Source organism: Tachypleus tridentatus, chromosome 2 (assembly GCF_004210375.1).
Source record: "Tachypleus tridentatus isolate NWPU-2018 chromosome 2, ASM421037v1, whole genome shotgun sequence".
Lineage (NCBI taxonomy): Eukaryota > Metazoa > Arthropoda > Merostomata > Xiphosura > Limulidae > Tachypleus > Tachypleus tridentatus.
The window spans coordinates 148042810-148064497 of NC_134826.1; the positions used below are offsets into that span (position 1 = coordinate 148042810).

Sequence of the window (21688 nt, forward strand, 5' to 3'; positions counted from 1 at the left end):
TACTAAATACACTATAAATCATCAGATGTTTTGTACTTCACGTTTCAGTCAGCGATGTTTACTAAATACGGTATAAATCATCAGATGTTTTGTACCACGTTTTCAGTCAGCGATGTTTACTAAATACGCGGTATAAATCATCACGTTTCAGTCAGCGATTTTTTGTAAATCACTACTCACGTTTCAGTCAGCGATGTTTACTAAATACGCGGTATAAATCATCAGATGTTTTGTACTTCACGTTTCAGTCAGCGATGTTTACTAAATACACGGTATAAATCATCACATGTTTTGTACTACACGTTTCAGTCAGCGATGTTTACTAAATACGCGGTATAAATCATCAGATGTTTTGTACCTCACGTTTCAGTCAGCGATGTTTACTAAATACGCGGTTTAAATCATCAGATGTTTTGTACTACACGTTTCAGTCAGCGATGTTTACTAAATACGCGGTATAAATCATCAGATGTTTTGTACTACACGTTTCAGTCAGCGATGTTTACTAAATACGCGGTATAAATCATCACATGTTTTGTACTACACGTTTCAGTCAGCGATGTTTACTAAATACACGGTATAAATCATCACATGTTTTGTACTACACGTTTCAGTCAGCGATGTTTACTAAATACGCGGTATAAATCATCAGATGTTTTGTACAACACGTTTTAGTCAGCGATGTTTACTAAATACGCGGTATAAATCATCATGTTTTGTACTACGTTTCAGTCAGCGATGTTTACTAAATACGGTATAAATCATCACATGTTTTGTACTACACGTTTTAGTCAGCGATGTTTACTAAATACACGGTATAAATCATCAGATGTTTTGTACTTCACGTTTCAGTCAGCGATGTTTACTAAATACACGGTATAAATCATCAGATGTTTTGTACTACACGTTTCAGTCCGCGATGTTTACTAAATACACGGTATAAATCATCACATGTTTTGTACTACACGTTTCAGTCAGCGATGTTTACTAAATACACGGTATAAATCATCAGATGTTTTGTACTACACGTTTCAGTCAGCGATGTTTACTAAATACGCGGTATAAATCATCACATGTTTTGTACTTCACGTTTCAGTCAGCGATGTTTACTAAATACGCGGTATAAATCATCACATGTTTTGTACTACACGTTTCAGTCAGCGATGTTTACTAAATACGCGGTATAAATCATCACATGTTTTGTACTACGTTTCAGTCAGCGATGTTTACTAAATACACGGTATAAATCATCACATGTTTTGTACTACACGTTTCAGTCAGCGATGTTTACTAAATACACGGTATAAATCATCATGTTTTGTACTACACGTTTCAGTCAGCGATGTTTACTAAATACGGTATAAATCATCATGTTTTGTACTACACGTTTCAGTCAGCGATGTTTACTAAATACGCGGTATAAATCATCAGATGTTTTGTACTACACGTTTCAGTCAGCGATGTTTACTAAATACACGGTATAAATCATCAGATGTTTTGTACTTCACGTTTCAGTCAGCGATGTTTACTAAATACGCGGTATAAATCATCAGATGTTTTGTACTACACGTTTCAGTCAGCGATGTTTACTAAATACGCGGTATAAATCATCACATGTTTTTGTACTACTACGTTTCAGTCAGCGATGTTTACTAAATACACGGTATAAATCATCACATGTTTTTGTACTACACGTTTCAGTCAGCGATGTTTACTAAATACGCGGTATAAATCATCACATGTTTTGTACTACACGTTTCAGTCAGCGATGTTTACTAAATACGCGGTATAAATCATCACGTTTCAGTCAGCGATGTTTACTAAATACGCGGTATAAATCATCAGATGTTTTGTACTTCACGTTTCAGTCAGCGATGTTTACTAAATACGCGGTATAAATCATCACATGTTTTGTACTTCACGTTTCAGTCAGCGATGTTTACTAAATACACGGTATAAATCATCAGATGTTTTGTACTTCACGTTTCAGTCAGCGATGTTTACTAAATACGCTGTATAAATCATCACGATGTTTTGTACTTCACGTTTCAGTCAGCGATGTTTACTAAATACACGGTATAAATCATCAGATGTTTTGTACTACACGTTTCAGTCAGCGATGTTTACTAAATACGCGGTATAAATCATCAGATGTTTTGTAACTTCACGTTTCAGTCAGCGATGTTTACTAAATACGCTGTATAAATCATCACATGTTTTGTACTACACGTTTCAGTCAGCGATGTTTACTAAATACGCGGTATAAATCATCACATGTTTTGTACTACACGTTTCAGTCAGCGATGTTTACTAAATACACGGTATAAATCATCAGATGTTTTGTACTACACGTTTCAGTCAGCGATGTTTACTAAATACGCGGTATAAATCATCACATGTTTTGTACTACACGTTTCAGTCAGCGATGTTTACTAAATACGCGGTATAAATCATCACATGTTTTGTACTACACGTTTTAGTCAGCGATGTTTACTAAATACACGGTATAAATCATCACATGTTTTGTACTACACGTTTCAGTCAGCGATGTTTACTAAATACACGGTATAAATCATCAGATGTTTTGTACTTCATGTTTCTGTCAGCGATGTTTACTAAATACACGGTATAAATCATCACATGTTTTGTACTACACGTTTCAGTCCGCGATGTTTACTAAATACGCTGTATAAATCATCAGATGTTTTGTACTACACGTTTCAGTCAGCGATGTTTACTAAATACGCGGTATAAATCATCACATGTTTTGTACTACACGTTTCAGTCAGCGATGTTTACTAAATACACGGTATAAATCATCACATGTTTTGTACTTACACGTTTCAGTCAGCGATGTTTACTAAATACACGGTATAAATCATCACATGTTTTGTACTTCACGTTTCAGTCAGCGATGTTTACTAAATACACGGTATAAATCATCAGATGTTTTGTACTACACGTTTCAGTCAGCGATGTTTACTAAATACGCTGTATAAATCATCAGATGTTTTGTACTACACGTTTCAGTCAGCGATGTTTACTAAATACACGGTATAAATCATCAGATGTTTTGTACTTCACGTTTCAGTCAGCGATGTTTACTAAATACACGGTATAAATCATCAGATGTTTTGTACTTCACGTTTCAGTCAGCGATGTTTACTAAATACGCGGTATAAATCATCAGATGTTTTGTACTTCACGTTTCAGTCAGCGATGTTTACTAAATACACGGTATAAATCATCAGATGTTTTGTACTACACGTTTCAGTCAGCGATGTTTACTAAATACGCTGTATAAATCATCAGATGTTTTGTACTTCATGGTTCAGTCAGCGATGTTTACTAAATACGCTGTATAAATCATCACATGTTTTGTACTACACGTTTCAGTCAGCGATGTTTACTAAATACGCGGTATAAATCATCACATGTTTTGTACTACACGTTTCAGTCAGCGATGTTTACTAAATACGCGGTATAAATCATCAGATGTTTTGTACTACACGTTTTAGTCAGCGATGTTTACTAAATACGCGGTATAAATCATCACATGTTTTGTACCACACGTTTCAGTCAGCGATGTTTACTAAATACGCGGTATAAATCATCACATGTTTTGTACTTCACGTTTCAGTCAGCGATGTTTACTAAATACACGGTATAAATCATCAGATGTTTTGTACTTACACGTTTCAGTCAGCGATGTTTACTAAATACGCGGTATAAATCATCACATGTTTTGTACTACACGTTTCAGTCAGCGATGTTTACTAAATACGCGGTATAAATCATCACATGTTTTGTACTACACGTTTCAGTCAGCGATGTTTACTAAATACGCGGTATAAATCATCACATGTTTTGTACTACACGTTTCAGTCAGCGATGTTTACTAAATACACGGTATAAATCATCAGATGTTTTGTACTTCACGTTTCAGTCAGCGATGTTTACTAAATACGCGGTATAAATCATCAGATGTTTTGTACTTACGTTTCAGTCAGCGATGTTTACTAAATACACGGTATAAATCATCAGATGTTTTGTACTTCACGTTTCAGTCAGCGATGTTTACTAAATACACGGTATAAATCATCAGATGTTTTGTACTACACGTTTCAGTCAGCGATGTTTACTAAATACGCTGTATAAATCATCAGATGTTTTGTACTTCACGTTTCAGTCAGCGATGTTTACTAAATACGCGGTATAAATCATCACATGTTTTGTACTACACGTTTCAGTCAGCGATGTTTACTAAATACACGGTATAAATCATCAGATGTTTTGTACTTCACGTTTCAGTCAGCGATGTTTACTAAATACACGGTATAAATCATCAGATGTTTTGTACTACACGTTTCAGTCAGCGATGTTTACTAAATACACGGTATAAATCATCAGATGTTTTGTACTACACGTTTCAGTCAGCGATGTTTACTAAATACGCTGTATAAATCATCACATGTTTTGTACTTCACGTTTCAGTCAGCGATGTTTACTAAATACGCGGTATAAATCATCACATGTTTTGTACTACACGTTTCAGTCAGCGATGTTTACTAAATACGCGGTATAAATCATCACATGTTTTGTACTTACACGTTTCAGTCAGCGATGTTTACTAAATACACGGTATAAATCATCAGATGTTTTGTACTTCACGTTTCAGTCAGCGATGTTTACTAAATACGCGGTATAAATCATCAGATGTTTTGTACTACACGTTTCAGTCAGCGATGTTTACTAAATACACGGTATAAATCATCAGATGTTTTGTACTTCACGTTTCAGTCAGCGATGTTTACTAAATACGCGGTATAAATCATCAGATGTTTTGTACTACACGTTTCAGTCAGCGATGTTTACTAAATACGCGGTATAAATCATCACATGTTTTGTACTACACGTTTCAGTCAGCGATGTTTACTAAATACGCGGTATAAATCATCACATGTTTTGTACTACACGTTTCAGTCAGCGATGTTTACTAAATACACGGTATAAATCATCAGATGTTTTGTACTTCACGTTTCAGTCAGCGATGTTTACTAAATACACGGTATAAATCATCACATGTTTTGTACTTCACGTTTCAGTCAGCGATGTTTACTAAATACACGGTATAAATCATCAGATGTTTTGTACTTCACGTTTCAGTCAGCGATGTTTACTAAATACACGGTATAAATCATCACATGTTTTGAACTTCACGTTTCAGTCAGCGATGTTTACTAAATACACGGTATAAATCATCAGATGTTTTGTACTTCACGTTTCAGTCAGCGATGTTTACTAAATACGCGGTATAAATCATCACATGTTTTGTACTTCACGTTTCAGTCAGCGATGTTTACTAAATACACGGTATAAATCATCAGATGTTTTGTACTACACGTTTCAGTCAGCGATGTTTACTAAATACGCGGTATAAATCATCAGATGTTTTGTACTTCACGTTTCAGTCAGCGATGTTTACTAAATACGCGGTATAAATCATCACATGTTTTGTACTACACGTTTCAGTCAGCGATGTTTACTAAATACACGGTATAAATCATCAGATGTTTTGTACTTCACGTTTCAGTCAGCGATGTTTACTAAATACGCGGTATAAATCATCAGATGTTTTGTACTTCACGTTTCAGTCAGCGATGTTTAATAAATACACGGTATAAATGATCAGATGTTTTGTACTACACGTTTCAGTCAGCGATGTTTACTAAATACGCTGTATAAATCATCACATGTTTTGTACTACACGTTTCAGTCAGCGATGTTTACTAAATACGCGGTATAAATCATCACATGTTTTGTACTACACGTTTCAGTCAGCGATGTTTACTAAATACGCGGTATAAATCATCACATGTTTTGTACCACACGTTTCAGTCAGCGATGTTTACTAAATACACGGTATAAATCATCAGATGTTTTGTACTTCACGTTTCAGTCAGCGATGTTTACTAAATACGCGGTATAAATCATCAGATGTTTTGTACTACACGTTTCAGTCAGCGATGTTTACTAAATACGCGGTATAAATCATCAGATGTTTTGTACTTCACGTTTCAGTCAGCGATGTTTACTAAATACGCGGTATAAATCATCAGATGTTTTGTACTACACGTTTCAGTCAGCGATGTTTACTAAATACGCGGTATAAATCATCACATGTTTTGTACTTCACGTTTCAGTCAGCGATGTTTACTAAATACACGGTATAAATCATCAGATGTTTTGTACTTCACGTTTCAGTCAGCGATGTTTACTAAATACACGGTATAAATCATCAGATGTTTTGTACTTCACGTTTCAGTCAGCGATGTTTACTAAATACACGGTATAAATCATCAGATGTTTTGTACTTCACGTTTCAGTCAGCGATGTTTAATAAATACACGGTATAAATCATCACATGTTTTGAACTTCACGTTTCAGTCAGCGATGTTTACTAAATACACGGTATAAATCATCAGATGTTTTGTACTTCACGTTTCAGTCAGCGATGTTTACTAAATACGCTGTATAAATCATCAGATGTTTTGTACTTCACGTTTCAGTCAGCGATGTTTACTAAATACACGGTATAAATCATCAGATGTTTTGTACTACACGTTTCAGTCAGCGATGTTTACTAAATACGCTGTATAAATCATCAGATGTTTTGTAGTACACGCTTCAGTCAGCGATGTTTACTAAATACGCGGTTTAAACCATCAGATGTTTTGTACAACACGTTTTAGTCAGCGATGTTTACTAAATACGCTGTATAAATCATCACATGTTTTGTACTTCACGTTTCAGTCAGCGATGTTTACTAAATACGCGGTAAAAATCATCACATGTTTTGTACTACACGTTTTAGTCAGCGATGTTTACTAAATACACGGTATAAATCATCAGATGTTTTGTACTTCACGTTTCAGTCAGCGATGTTTACTAAATACACGGTATAAATCATCAGATGTTTTGTACTTCACGTTTCAGTCAGCGATGTTTACTAAATACACGGTATAAATCATCACATGTTTTGTACTTCACGTTTCAGTCAGCGATGTTTACTAAATACGCTGTATAAATCATCAGATGTTTTGTACTACACGTTTCAGTCAGCGATGTTTACTAAATACGCGGTATAAATCATCACATGTTTTGTACTACACGTTTTAGTCAGCGATGTTTACTAAATACACGGTATAAATCATCACATGTTTTGTACTCACGTTTCAGTCAGCGATGTTTACTAAATACACGGTATAAATCATCAGATGTTTTGTACTTCACGTTTCAGTCAGCGATGTTTACTAAATACACGGTATAAATCATCAGATGTTTTGTACTTCACGTTTCAGTCAGCGATGTTTACTAAATACACGGTATAAATCATCAGATGTTTTGTACTTCACGTTTCAGTCAGCGATGTTTACTAAATACGCGGTATAAATCATCAGATGTTTTGTACTTCACGTTTCAGTCAGCGATGTTTACTAAATACGCGGTATAAATCATCAGATGTTTTGTACTTCACGTTTCAGTCAGCGATGTTTACTAAATACGCGGTATAAATCATCAGATGTTTTGTACTACACGTTTCAGTCAGCGATGTTTACTAAATACGCGGTATAAATCATCAGATGTTTTGTACTTCACGTTTCAGTCAGCGATGTTTACTAAATACACGGTATAAATCATCAGATGTTTTGTACTACACGTTTCAGTCAGCGATGTTTACTAAATACGCTGTATAAATCATCAGATGTTTTGTACTTCACGTTTCAGTCAGCGATGTTTACTAAATACGCGGTATAAATCATCACATGTTTTGTACTACACGTTTCAGTCAGCGATGTTTACTAAATACACGGTATAAATCATCAGATGTTTTGTAGTACACGCTTCAGTCAGCGATGTTTACTAAATACGCGGTTTAAACCATCAGATGTTTTGTACAACACGTTTTAGTCAGCGATGTTTACTAAATACGCTGTATAAATCATCACATGTTTTGTACTACACGTTTCAGTCAGCGATGTTTACTAAATACGCGGTAAAAATCATCACATGTTTTGTACTACACGTTTTAGTCAGCGATGTTTACTAAATACACGGTATAAATCATCAGATGTTTTGTACTTCACGTTTCAGTCAGCGATGTTTACTAAATACACGGTATAAGTCATCAGATGTTTTGTACTTAGTGTTTCTGTGAGCGATGTTTACTAAATACGCGGTATAAATCATCACATGTTTTGTACTACACGTTTCAGTCAGCGATGTTTACTAAATACGCTGTATAAATCATCAGATGTTTTGTACTACACGTTTCAGTCAGCGATGTTTACTAAATACGCGGTAAAAATCATCACATGTTTTGTACTACACGTTTTAGTCAGCGATGTTTACTAAATACACGGTATAAATCATCACATGTTTTGTACTTCACGTTTCAGTCAGCGATGTTTACTAAATACACGGTATAAGTCATCAGATGTTTTGTACTTCATGTTTCTGTCAGCGATGTTTACTAAATACACGGTATAAATCATCACATGTTTTGTACTACACGTTTCAGTCAGCGATGTTTACTAAATACGCTGTATAAATCATCAGATGTTTTGTACTTCACGTTTCAGTCAGCGATGTTTACTAAATACGCGGTATAAATCATCACATGTTTTGTACTACACGTTTCAGTCAGCGATGTTTACTAAATACACGGTATAAATCATCAGATGTTTTGTAATTCACGTTTCAGTCAGCGATGTTTACTAAATACTCGGTATAAATCATCAGATGTTTTGTACTTCACGTTTCAGTCAGCGATGTTTAATAAATACACGGTATAAATCATCAGATGTTTTGTACTACACGTTTCAGTCAGCGATGTTTATTAAATACGCGGTAAAAATCATCACATGTTTTGTACTACACGTTTTAGTCAGCGATGTTTACTAAATACACGGTATAAATCATCACATGTTTTGTACTTCACGTTTCAGTCAGCGATGTTTACTAAATACTAACGGTATAAATCATCAGATGTTTTGTACTTCACGTTTCAGTCAGCGATGTTTACTAAATACACGGTATAAATCATCAGATGTTTTGTACTTCACGTTTCAGTCAGCGATGTTTACTAAATACGCGGTATAAATCATCAGATGTTTTGTACTTCACGTTTCAGTCAGCGATGTTTACTAAATACGCGGTATAAATCATCAGATGTTTTGTACTTCACGTTTCAGTCAGCGATGTTTACTAAATACACGGTATAAATCATCAGATGCTTTGTACTTTACGTTTCAGTCAGCGATGTTTACTAAATACGCTGTATAAATCATCAGATGTTTTGTACTTCACGTTTCAGTCAGCGATGTTTACTAAATACACGGTATAAATCATCAGATGTTTTGTACTACACGTTTCAGTCAGCGATGTTTACTAAATACGCTGTATAAATCATCAGATGTTTTGTACTTCACGTTTCAGTCAGCGATGTTTACTAAATACGCTGTATAAATCATCAGATGTTTTGTACTACACGTTTCAGTCAGCGATGTTTACTAAATACGCGGTATAAATCATCAGATGTTTTGTACTACACGTTTCAGTCAGCGATGTTTACTAAATACACGGTATAAATCATCACATGTTTTGTACTTCACGTTTCAGTCAGCGATGTTTACTAAATACGCGGTTTAAATCATCAGATGTTTTGTACTACACGTTTCAGTCAGCGATGTTTACTAAATACGCGGTATAAATCATCACATGTTTTGTACTACACGTTTCAGTCAGCGATGTTTACTAAATACGCGGTAAAAATCATCACATGTTTTGTACTACACGTTTCAGTCAGCGATGTTTACTAAATACGCGGTATAAATCATCAGATGTTTTGTACTACACGTTTTAGTCAGCGATGTTTACTAAATACACGGTATAAATCATCAGATGTTTTGTACTTCACGTTTCAGTCAGCGATGTTTACTAAATACACGGTATAAATCATCACATGTTTTGTACTACACGTTTCAGTCAGCGATGTTTACTAAATACGCGGTATAAATCATCAGATGTTTTGTACTACACGTTTCAGTCAGCGATGTTTACTAAATACGCGGTATAAATCATCACATGTTTTGTACTACACGTTTTAGTCAGCGATGTTTACTAAATACGCGGTATAAATCATCAGATGTTTTGTACTACACGTTTCAGTCAGCGATGTTTACTAAATACGCTGTATAAATCATCAGATGTTTTGTACTTCACGTTTCAGTCAGCGATGTTTACTAAATACACGGTATAAATCATCAGATGTTTTGTACTACACGTTTCAGTCAGCGATGTTTACTAAATACGCGGTATAAATCATCAGATGTTTTGTACTTCACGTTTCAGTCAGCGATGTTTACTAAATACGCGGTATAAATCATCAGATGTTTTGTACTACACGTTTCAGTCAGCGATGTTTACTAAATACGCGGTATAAATCATCAGATGTTTTGTACTACACGTTTCAGTCAGCGATGTTTACTAAATACGCGGTATAAATCATCACATGTTTTGTACTCACGTTTCAGTCAGCGATGTTTACTAAATACGCGGTATAAATCATCAGATGTTTTGTACTACACGTTTCAGTCAGCGATGTTTACTAAATACGCGGTATAAATCATCACATGTTTTGTACTACACGTTTCAGTCAGCGATGTTTACTAAATACGCGGTATAAATCATCACATGTTTTGTACTACACGTTTCAGTCAGCGATGTTTACTAAATACACGGTATAAATCATCAGATGTTTTGTACTTCACGTTTCAGTCAGCGATGTTTACTAAATACGCGGTATAAATCATCACATGTTTTGTACTACACGTTTCAGTCAGCGATGTTTACTAAATACGCGGTATAAATCATCAGATGTTTTGTACTACACGTTTCAGTCAGCGATGTTTACTAAATACGCGGTATAAATCATCAGATGTTTTGTACTACACGTTTCAGTCAGCGATGTTTACTAAATACGCTGTATAAATCATCAGATATTTTGTACTACACGCTTCAGTCAGCGATGTTTACTAAATACACGGTATAAATCATCACATGTTTTGTACTTCACGTTTTAGTCAGCGATGTTTACTAAATACACGGTATAAAGCATCACATGTTTTGTACTACACGTTTCAGTCAGCGATGTTTACTAAATACACGGTACAAATCATCAGATGTTTTGTACTACACGTTTTAGTCAGCGATGTTTACTAAATACGCGGTATAAATCATCAGATGTTTTGTACTTCACGTTTCAGTCAGCGATGTTTACTAAATACGCGGTATAAATCATCAGATGTTTTGTACTACACACGTTTCAGTCAGCGATGTTTACTAAATACGCGGTATAAATCATCAGATGTTTTGTACTACACGTTTCAGTCAGCGATGTTTACTAAATACGCTGGTATAAATCATCACATGTTTTGTACTACACGTTTCAGTCAGCGATGTTTACTAAATACGCGGTATAAATCATCAGATGTTTTGTACTACACGTTTCAGTCAGCGATGTTTACTAAATACACGGTATAAATCATCACATGTTTTGTACTACACGTTTTCAGTCAGCGATGTTTACTAAATACACGGTATAAATCATCAGATGTTTTGTACTACACGTTTTAGTCAGCGATGTTTACTAAATACGCGGTATAAATCATCAGATGTTTTGTACTTCACGTTTCAGTCAGCGATGTTTACTAAATACGCGGTATAAATCATCAGATGTTTTGTACTTCACGTTTCAGTCAGCGATGTTTACTAAATACGCGGTATAAATCATCAGATGTTTTGTAGTACACGCTTCAGTCAGCGATGTTTACTAAATACGCGGTATAAATCATCACATGTTTTGTACTACACGTTTCAGTCAGCGATGTTTACTAAATACGCGGTATAAATCATCACATGTTTTGTACTACACGTTTCAGTCAGCGATGTTTACTAAATACGCGTATAAATCATATGTTTTGTACTACACGTTTCAGTCAGCGATGTTTACTAAATACACGGTATAAATCATCAGATGTTTTGTACTTCACGTTTCAGTCAGCGATGTTTACTAAATACACGGTATAAATCATCAGATGTTTTGTACTTCACGTTTCAGTCAGCGATGTTTAATAAATACACGGTATAAATCATCACATGTTTTGTACTCACACGTTTCAGTCAGCGATGTTTACTAAATACACGGTATAAATCATCAGATGTTTTGTACTACACGTTTCAGTCAGCGATGTTTACTAAATACGCGGTATAAATCATCAGATGTTTTGTACTACACGTTTCAGTCAGCGATGTTTACTAAATACGCGGTATAAATCATCAGATGTTTTGTACTACACGTTTCAGTCAGCGATGTTTACTAAATACGCGGTATAAATCATCACATGTTTTGTACTTCACGTTTCAGTCAGCGATGTTTACTAAATACACGGTATAAATCATCAGATGTTTTGTACTACACGTTTCAGTCAGCGATGTTTACTAAATACGCGGTATAAATCATCAGATGTTTTGTACTCACGTTTCAGTCAGCGATGTTTACTAAATACGCGGTATAAATCATCACATGTTTTGTACTACACGTTTCAGTCAGCGATGTTTACTAAATACGCGGTATAAATCATCAGATGTTTTGTACTACACGTTTCAGTCAGCGATGTTTACTAAATACACGGTATAAATCATCACATGTTTTGTACTTCACGTTTCAGTCAGCGATGTTTACTAAATACGCGGTATAAATCATCAGATGTTTTGTACTACACGTTTCAGTCAGCGATGTTTACTAAATACGCGGTATAAATCATCACATGTTTTGTACTACACGTTTCAGTCAGCGATGTTTACTAAATACGCGGTATAAATCATCACATGTTTTGTACTACACGTTTCAGTCAGCGATGTTTACTAAATACACGGTATAAATCATCAGATGTTTTGTAACTTCACGTTTCAGTCAGCGATGTTTACTAAATACACGGTATAAATCATCAGATGTTTTGTACTTCACGTTTCAGTCAGCGATGTTTACTAAATACACGGTATAAATCATCACATGTTTTGTACTACACGTTTCAGTCAGCGATGTTTACTAAATACGCGGTATAAATCATCAGATGTTTTGTACTACACGTTTCAGTCAGCGATGTTTACTAAATACGCGGTATAAATCATCAGATGTTTTGTACTACACGTTTCAGTCAGCGATGTTTACTAAATACGCGGTATAAATCATCAGATGTTTTGTACTACACGTTTCAGTCAGCGATGTTTACTAAATACGCGGTATAAATCATCACATGTTTTGTACTACACGTTTCAGTCAGCGATGTTTACTAAATACGCGGTATAAATCATCACATGTTTTGTACTACACGTTTCAGTCAGCGATGTTTACTAAATACACGGTATAAATCATCACATGTTTTGTACTACACGTTTCAGTCAGCGATGTTTACTAAATACGCGGTATAAATCATCAGATGTTTTGTACTACACGTTTCAGTCAGCGATGTTTACTAAATACGCGGTATAAATCATCAGATGTTTTGTACTACACGTTTCAGTCAGCGATGTTTACTAAATACGCGGTATAAATCATCAGATGTTTTGTACTTCACGTTTCAGTCAGCGATGTTTACTAAATACGCGGTATAAATCATCAGATGTTTTGTACTACACGTTTCAGTCAGCGATGTTTACTAAATACGCGGTATAAATCATCACATGTTTTGTACTACACGTTTCAGTCAGCGATGTTTACTAAATACGCGGTATAAATCATCAGATGTTTTGTACTACACGTTTCAGTCAGCGATGTTTACTAAATACACGGTATAAATCATCAGATGTTTTGTACTTCACGTTTCAGTCAGCGATGTTTACTAAATACACGGTATAAATCATCAGATGTTTTGTACTACACGTTTCAGTCAGCGATGTTTACTAAATACACGGTATAAATCATCACATGTTTTGTACTTCACGTTTCAGTCAGCGATGTTTACTAAATACACGGTATAAATCATCAGATGTTTTGTACTTCACGTTTCAGTCAGCGATGTTTACTAAATACGCGGTATAAATCATCAGATGTTTTGTACTTCACGTTTCAGTCAGCGATGTTTACTAAATACACGGTATAAATCATCAGATGTTTTGTACTACACGTTTCAGTCAGCGATGTTTACTAAATACGCGGTATAAATCATCAGATGTTTTGTACTACACGTTTCAGTCAGCGATGTTTACTAAATACGCGGTATAAATCATCAGATGTTTTGTACTACACGTTTCAGTCAGCGATGTTTACTAAATACGCGGTATAAATCATCAGATGTTTTGTACTACACGTTTCAGTCAGCGATGTTTACTAAATACGCGGTATAAATCATCACATGTTTTGTACTACACGTTTCAGTCAGCGATGTTTACTAAATACGCGGTATAAATCATCAGATGTTTTGTACTTCACGTTTCAGTCAGCGATGTTTACTAAATACACGGTATAAATCATCAGATGTTTTGTACTACACGTTTCAGTCAGCGATGTTTACTAAATACGCGGTATAAATCATCAGATGTTTTGTACTTCACGTTTCAGTCAGCGATGTTTACTAAATACACGGTATAAATCATCAGATGTTTTGTACTACACGTTTCAGTCAGCGATGTTTACTAAATACGCGGTATAAATCATCACATGTTTTGTACTACACGTTTCAGTCAGCGATGTTTACTAAATACGCGGTATAAATCATCAGATGTTTTGTACTTCACGTTTCAGTCAGCGATGTTTACTAAATACACGGTATAAATCATCAGATGTTTTGTACTTCACGTTTCAGTCAGCGATGTTTACTAAATACGCGGTATAAATCATCAGATGTTTTGTACTTCACGTTTCAGTCAGCGATGTTTACTAAATACGCGGTATAAATCATCACATGTTTTGTACTTCACGTTTCAGTCAGCGATGTTTACTAAATACACGGTATAAATCATCAGATGTTTTGTACTTCACGTTTCAGTCAGCGATGTTTACTAAATACGCGGTATAAATCATCAGATGTTTTGTACTTCACGTTTCAGTCAGCGATGTTTACTAAATACACGGTATAAATCATCAGATGTTTTGTACTACACGTTTCAGTCAGCGATGTTTACTAAATACGCGGTATAAATCATCAGATGTTTTGTACTACACGTTTCAGTCAGCGATGTTTACTAAATACGCGGTATAAATCATCAGATGTTTTGTACTACACGTTTTAGTCAGCGATGTTTACTAAATACGCGGTATAAATCATCAGATGTTTTGTACTTCACGTTTCAGTCAGCGATGTTTACTAAATACGCGGTATAAATCATCACATGTTTTGTACTACACGTTTCAGTCAGCGATGTTTACTAAATACACGGTATAAATCATCAGATGTTTTGTACTTCACGTTTCAGTCAGCGATGTTTACTAAATACACGGTATAAATCATCAGATGTTTTGTACTACACGTTTCAGTCAGCGATGTTTACTAAATACGCGGTATAAATCATCACATGTTTTGTACTACACGTTTCAGTCAGCGATGTTTACTAAATACGCGGTAAAAATCATCACATGTTTTGTACTTCACGTTTCAGTCAGCGATGTTTACTAGATACACGGTATAAGTCATCAGATGTTTTGTACTTCACGTTTCAGTCAGCGATGTTTACTAAATACACGGTATAAATCATCAGATGTTTTGTACTTCACGTTTCAGTCAGCGATGTTTACTAAATACACGGTATAAATCATCAGATGTTTTGTACTTCACGTTTCAGTCAGCGATGTTTACTAAATACACGGTATAAATCATCACATGTTTTGTACTACACGTTTCAGTCAGCGATGTTTACTAAATACACGGTATAAATCATCAGATGTTTTGTACTTCACGTTTCAGTCAGCGATGTTTACTAAATACGCTGTATAAATCATCAGATGTTTTGTACTTCACGTTTCAGTCAGCGATGTTTACTAAATACACGGTATAAATCATCAGATGTTTTGTACTACACGTTTCAGTCAGCGATGTTTACTAAATACGCGGTATAAATCATCAGATGTTTTGTACTTCACGTTTCAGTCAGCGATGTTTACTAAATACGCGGTATAAATCATCACATGTTTTGTACTACACGTTTCAGTCAGCGATGTTTACTAAATACGCGGTTTAAACCATCAGATGTTTTGTACTACACGTTTCAGTCAGCGATGTTTACTAAATACACGGTATAAATCATCACATGTTTTGTACTCACGTTTCAGTCAGCGATGTTTACTAAATACGCGGTATAAATCATCAGATGTTTTGTACTACACGTTTCAGTCAGCGATGTTTACTAAATACGCGGTATAAATCATCACATGTTTTGTACTACACGTTTCAGTCAGCGATGTTTACTAAATACGCGGTATAAATCATCACATGTTTTGTACTACACGTTTCAGTCAGCGATGTTTACTAAATACGCGGTATAAATCATCACATGTTTTGTACTACACGTTTCAGTCAGCGATGTTTACTAAATACACGGTATAAATCATCAGATGTTTTGTACTTCACGTTTCAGTCAGCGATGTTTACTAAATACACGGTATAAATCATCACATGTTTTGTACTTCACGTTTCAGTCAGCGATGTTTACTAAATACACGGTATAAATCATCACATGTTTTGTACTACACGTTTCAGTCAGCGATGTTTACTAAATACGCGGTATAAATCATCAGATGTTTTGTACTACACGTTTCAGTCAGCGATGTTTACTAAATACGCGGTAAAAATCATCACATGTTTTGTACTACACGTTTCAGTCAGCGATGTTTACTAAATACACGGTATAAATCATCAGATGTTTTGTACTTCACGTTTCAGTCAGCGATGTTTACTAAATACACGGTATAAGTCATCAGATGTTTTGTACTTCACGTTTCAGTCAGCGATGTTTACTAAATACACGGTATAAATCATCACATGTTTTGTACTACACGTTTCAGTCAGCGATGTTTACTAAATACGCGGTATAAATCATCAGATGTTTTGTACTACACGTTTCAGTCAGCGATGTTTACTAAATACACGGTATAAATCATCACATGTTTTGTACTACACGTTTCAGTCAGCGATGTTTACTAAATACGCTGTATAAATCATCAGATGTTTTGTACTACACGTTTCAGTCAGCGATGTTTACTAAATACGCTGTATAAATCATCAGATGTTTTGTACTACACGTTTCAGTCAGCGATGTTTACTAAATACGCTGTATAAATCATCAGATGTTTTGTACTACACGTTTCAGTCAGCGATGTTTACTAAATACACGGTATAAATCATCACATGTTTTGTACTACACGTTTCAGTCAGCGATGTTTACTAAATACGCGGTATAAATCATCAGATGTTTTGTACTACACGTTTCAGTCAGCGATGTTTACTAAATACGCTGTATAAATCATCAGATGTTTTGTACTACACGTTTCAGTCAGCGATGTTTACTAAATACGCGGTATAAATCATCACATGTTTTGTACTACACGTTTCAGTCAGCGATGTTTACTAAATACGCGGTAAAAATCATCACATGTTTTGTACTACACGTTTTAGTCAGCGATGTTTACTAAATACGCGGTATAAATCATCAGATGTTTTGTACTACACGTTTCAGTCAGCGATGTTTACTAAATACGCGGTATAAATCATCACATGTTTTGTACTACACGTTTCAGTCAGCGATGTTTACTAAATACACGGTATAAATCATCAGATGTTTTGTACTTCACGTTTCAGTCAGCGATGTTTACTAAATACGCGGTATAAATCATCAGATGTTTTGTACTTCACGTTTCAGTCAGCGATGTTTACTAAATACACGGTATAAATCATCACATGTTTTGTACTTCACGTTTCAGTCAGCGATGTTTACTAAATACACGGTATAAATCATCAGATGTTTTGTACTTCACGTTTCAGTCAGCGATGTTTACTAAATACGCGGTATAAATCATCAGATGTTTTGTACTTCACGTTTCAGTCAGCGATGTTTACTAAATACACGGTATAAATCATCAGATGTTTTGTACTTCACGTTTCAGTCAGCGATGTTTACTAAATACACGGTATAAATCATCACATGTTTTGTACTACACGTTTCAGTCAGCGATGTTTACTAAATACGCTGTATAAATCATCAGATGTTTTGTACTACACGTTTCAGTTAGCGATGTTTACTAAATACGCTGTATAAATCATCAGATGTTTTGTACTACACACGTTTCAGTCAGCGATGTTTACTAAATACGCTGTATAAATCATCAGATGTTTTGTACTACACGTTTCAGTCAGCGATGTTTACTAAATACGCGGTATAAATCATCAGATGTTTTGTACTACACGTTTCAGTCAGCGATGTTTACTAAATACACGGTATAAATCATCACATGTTTTGTACTTCACGTTTCAGTCAGCGATGTTTACTAAATACACGGTATAAATCATCACATGTTTTGTACTACACGTTTTAGTCAGCGATGTTTACTAAATACACGGTATAAATCATCAGATGTTTTGTACTACACGTTTTAGTCAGCGATGTTTACTAAATACGCGGTATAAATCATCACATGTTTTGTACTACACGTTTCAGTCAGCGATGTTTACTATATACGCGGTATAAATCATCACATGTTTCGTACTACACGTCTCAGTCAGCGATGTTTACTAAATACACGGTATAAATCATCACATGTTTTGTACTACACGTTTCAGTCAGCGATGTTTACTAAATACGCGGTATAATCATCACATGTTTTGTACTACACGTTTCAGTCAGCGATGTTTACTAAATACACGGTATAAATCATCAGATGTTTTGTACTTCACGTTTCAGTCAGCGATGTTTACTAAATACACGGTATAAGTCATCAGATGTTTTGTACTTCACGTTTCAGTCAGCGATGTTTACTAAATACTCGGTATAAATCATCAGATGTTTTGTACTACACGTTTCAGTCAGCGATGTTTACTAAATACACGGTATAAATCATCAGATGTTTTGTACTTCACGTTTCAGTCAGCGATGTTTACTAAATACACGGTATAAATCATCAGATGTTTTGTACTACACGTTTCAGTCAGCGATGTTTACTAAATACGCTGTATAAATCATCAGATGTTTTGTACTACACGTTTCAGTCAGCGATGTTTACTAAATACGCGGTATAAATCATCAGATGTTTTGTACTACACGTTTCAGTCAGCGATGTTTACTAAATACGCGGTATAAATCATCAGATGTTTTGTACTTTCACGTTTCAGTCAGCGATGTTTACTAAATACGCGGTATAAATCATCAGATGTTTTGTAGTACACGCTTCAGTCAGCGATGTTTACTAAATACGCTGTATAAATCATCACATGTTTTGTACTACACGTTTCAGTCAGCGATGTTTACTAAATACACGGTATAAATCATCACATGTTTTGTACTACACGTTTCAGTCAGCGATGTTTACTAAATACGCGGTTTAAATCATCAGATGTTTTGTACTACACGTTTCAGTCAGCGATGTTTACTAAATACGCGGTATAAATCATCACATGTTTTGTATTACACGTTTCAGTCAGCGATGTTTACTAAATACGCGGTATAAATCATCAGATGTTTTGTACTACACGTTTCAGTCAGCGATGTTTACTAAATACGCGGTATAAATCATCACATGTTTTGTACTTCACGTTTCAGTCAGCGATGTTTACTAAATACGCTGTATAAATCATCAGATGTTTTGTACTACACGTTTCAGTCAGCGATGTTTACTAAATACGCTGTATAAATCATCAGATGTTTTGTACTACACGTTTCAGTCAGCGATGTTTACTAAATACACGGTATAAATCATCAGATGTTTTGTACTTCACGTTTCAGTCAGCGATGTTTACTAAATACACGGTATAAATCATCACATGTTTTGTACTACACGTTTCAGTCCGCGATGTTTACTAAATACGCTGTATAAATCATCAGATGTTTTGTACTACACGTTTTAGTCAGCGATGTTTACTAAATACGCGGTATAAATCATCACATGTTTTGTACTACACGTTTCAGTCAGCGATGTTTACTAAATACGCGGTATAAATCATCACATGTTTTGTACTACACGTTTCAGTCAGCGATGTTTACTAAATACGCTGTATAAATCATCAGATGTTTTGTACTACACGTTTCAGTCAGCGATGTTTACTAAATACACGGTATAAATCATCACATGTTTTGTACTTCACGTTTCAGTCAGCGATGTTTATTAAATACACTGTATAAAGCATCACATGTTTTGTACTACACGTTTTAGTCAGCGATGTTTACTAAATACACGGTATAAATCATCAGATGTTTTGTACTACACGTTTTAGTCAGCGATGTTTACTAAATACGCGGTATAAATCATCACATGTTTTGTACTACACGTTTCAGTCAGCGATGTTTACTAAATACGCGGTATAAATCATCACATGTTTTGTACTACACGTTTCAGTCAGCGATGTTTACTAAATACACGGTATAAATCATCACATGTTTTGTACTACACGTTTCAGTCAGCGATGTTTACTAAATACACGGTATAAATCATCACATGTTTTGTACTTCACGTTTCAGTCAGCGATGTTTACTAAATACGCGGTATAAATCATCAGATGTTTTGTACTTACACGTTTCAGTCAGCGATGTTTACTAAATACGCGGTATAAATCATCAGATGTTTTGTACTACACGTTTCAGTCAGCGATGTTTACTAAATACGCGGTATAAATCATCACATGTTTTGTACTACACGTTTCAGTCAGCGATGTTTACTAAATACGCGGTATAAATCATCAGATGTTTTGTACTACACGTTTCAGTCAGCGATGTTTACTAAATACACGGTATAAATCATCAGATGTTTTGTACTTCATGTTTCTGTCAGCGATGTTTACTAAATACACGGTATAAATCATCAGATGTTTTGTACTACACGTTTCAGTCAGCGATGTTTACTAAATACGCGGTATAAATCATCAGATGTTTTGTACTACACGTTTCAGTCAGCGATGTTTACTAAATACGCGGTATAAATCATCAGATGTTTTGTACTACACGCTTCAGTCAGCGATGTTTACTAAATACGCTGTATAAATCATCAGATGTTTTGTACTACACGTTTCAGTCAGCGATGTTTACTAAATACGCTGTATAAATCATCAGATGTTTTGTACTACACGTTTCAGTCAGCGATGTTTACTAAATACACGGTATAAATCATCACATGTTTTGTACTACACGTTTCAGTCAGCGATGTTTACTAAATACGCGGTATAAATCATCAGATGTTTTGTACTTCACGTTTCAGTCAGCGATGTTTACTAAATACGCGGTATAAATCATCAGATGTTTTGTACTTCACGTTTCAGTCAGCGATGTTTACTAAATACGCGGTATAAATCATCAGATGTTTTGTACTACACGTTTCAGTCAGCGATGTTTACTAAATACACGGTATAAATCATCAGATGTTTTGTAC

The 21688-nt window shown here is 35.1% G+C and overlaps 1 pseudogene across 1 annotated transcript in view; it reads left to right on the forward strand.

Moving 5' to 3' along the window:
* The window catches only part of LOC143245635 (ceramide glucosyltransferase-like), a 72292-nt pseudogene extending 64060 nt beyond the window's left edge, over positions 1–8232 (forward strand). The window contains exon 10 of the transcript XR_013025649.1: positions 8208–8232. The product of XR_013025649.1 is annotated as a ceramide glucosyltransferase-like (transcript). The remainder of the gene's footprint in view (positions 1–8207) is intronic.
* The last annotated feature ends 13456 nt before the right edge of the window (positions 8233–21688 follow it).